Genomic DNA, 2,787 nt, shown 5'->3' on the forward strand with positions numbered 1-2,787 from the left:
AATAAAATGACTCATTTATTGTGCTTTTAATTGTTAATTTTTCTATATGTGATAGTGGATTTTCATCGATGAGTTCTTAAAACTTGGTTATTTTCCCTAAAACTATATTATATATATATATATATAAACAAACATACATACACACATATGCATACACCTATAGTTCCATTTTGATCTCTTTGTATTAAAGATTTTTCACATTATCACTTATGTCCTTTAATATTTGATGGTCTTATGGTCTCATCGTCAGAATGAAGTGATGGTAATAATGGCATGTTGCTTAAGCAACTGGCAACAGGTTGCAAAGGGTTAATGGATTATTGTTCAGATTGAAAAAAAAAGAAAAAATAAGAAAAAATCATCAATGTTAGACTTTATGAAAAAGTCCTGGAAGGTTTCTCTGGTTTATGCCACATATCTGTGTCAAATTGCTGGCTCTTATTACCATCGTTTCACTCTGATGATGAGGCCAGAGAAGAAAGGGAATCATCGTCAGAATAAAGTGAGGGTTAGAATGATGTTATTTAATTGGGATAATGATGCTAATGAGCAAACGATTCTGAAGCTTGGCCTAATGAACTACGTCTAAGTAGATCTAACAAGGAAGTAAAGAAAAACCTTTAATAAAATATAGGCACAGGAGTGGCTGTGTGTTATGTAGCTTGCTTACCAACTACATGGTTCTGGGTTCAGTCCCACTGCGTGGCACCTTGGGCAAGTGTCTTCTACTATAGCCTCGGGCCGACCAAAGCCTTGTGAGTGGATTTGGTAGACGGAAACTGAAAGAAGCCCGTCATATATATGTATGTGTGTGTCTGTGTTTGTCACCCCAACATCGCTTGACAACCAATGCTGTTGTGTTTATGTCTCCCGTAACTTAGCGGTTTGGCAAAAGAGACCGATAGAATAAGTACTGGGCTTACAAAGAATAAGTCCAAACAATGGGTAATTGAAGAAAAAACAGGGTCGGAATAATTCACCTGAATGATTTGGTTAAGGAAGACTCAACACATTGGAAATTATGAGTATTTTAGCAAGAACATGTTAACCCTTTAGCAATCAGATCCTTGTCAAATGAAATGCTTATTTAGAGACAACGTTTTAGAAGTAAGTATTAATTATTTTGTAGATCTGAGACTTTAATGATTGTTCATTTATAGAAATGACATTGTGAGGTTGGTGTAAGAGACCAGATCTTCAGTCTGAACATAAAACAGGCAGAATATTTGGGCTGGACAGGTCCAGTTTCAATGCTAAAGGGTTGCAGAATATTCTCAAAATTTTCACACTGAATTATATATATATATATATATATTTGTGCCTCTCTCCCAAAGAGAGAGAGAGGGATATATATATATATATATATATATATATATATATATATATATATATTTAACTACCCCTTTTTATTTTCTTGTCTGTATCGTATGATATATGTGTGTGTATGTATACCTGCATGTATGTATATATTTCTGCATGTGTGTGTGTGTGTGTGTGCGTGCGTGAGTGTGCATAAAATTACACTACGAAGAGCACTTAAGATTTGTAGGATAGATGTATGTGTACAAACACATATTACACATACACACACGTGTACATACATACATACATATACATTCACACATTACACATAAACACACATACATATATACACGTGTACATACAGCTACACATATATAAAATGTGTACATATATATATTACATAAACATATATATATATATATATATATATATATATATATATATATATGAGCGTGTATATGTACATATACATGCACACACACACACACACACACACAGCGGTTCAGAGAATGACAAAATAGACAAAAAGGTACCAGAGAAGTTAGTTTGTTAGAAATTAAGGCGGTGCTCCAGCATGACAGGTCCAAAGACTGAAGCAAGTAAAAATGTAAAAGATATATATATATATATATATACATACATATACATACATACACACCAATGTATTACATTTATATGCATGTGTATAAAAGAATAATTTGGGAGGAAAATTAGGGCACGCATAAAATTCGTTATCATATCTTCTATTGGCAGAGACACTGAAAAGAGAAAAAAAAAAAAAAAATTAATTATCATCAACATCATTATCACTATCATCAACACCACCATCATCATAATCATCAACATCGCCACCGTTACTATTATCACCACCACACCACTACTGTCATCATCTATAGAGAGGGTTCAACAGTTTGTTCTTTTTCTTAATTTATGGGGCCCCCTTTCAAATACTATTTTATTCCGGTAAACCCCTATCGCCATTTGATGTTGAAAAATTAGTTTTATAGAAAACTTCTTTCAAAATTCCTATTTCGTTTTTCACCCATTAACTTGTGTAGGTTGAACTTTGTAAAATGTTAGAAAACGAAATATCTAGCTGGGTCTTGCCATACATACAACGAAAACAAACGTTGCTCAGAGGCCCTTAAAAATACAATTTATTCTGGTGGACTCCTTCAAAATACTGCTTTATCCTGGTGGACCCAAGATCATGGAGATGTTTGAAGATCTTGCCAAGAAAGTATATGCCAGGTTCCACACAAACATGTATGTATATATATATATATATATATATATATATATATATACACACAGACATATATAGACACACACATACATATATATATATATATATATACACACCACGCTCGCTTCACACCTGAGAGGTCCTGTGTTCAATCCTCAGCGGTTGTTTATTTTGTCCAACCCATGCCCGCATGGAAAACTTTTGTTAAACGATGATGATGATGATGATGATAATGATAT

This window comes from Octopus bimaculoides, chromosome 28 (genome assembly GCF_001194135.2).
Source record: "Octopus bimaculoides isolate UCB-OBI-ISO-001 chromosome 28, ASM119413v2, whole genome shotgun sequence".
Taxonomy (NCBI): Eukaryota; Metazoa; Mollusca; class Cephalopoda; order Octopoda; family Octopodidae; genus Octopus; species Octopus bimaculoides.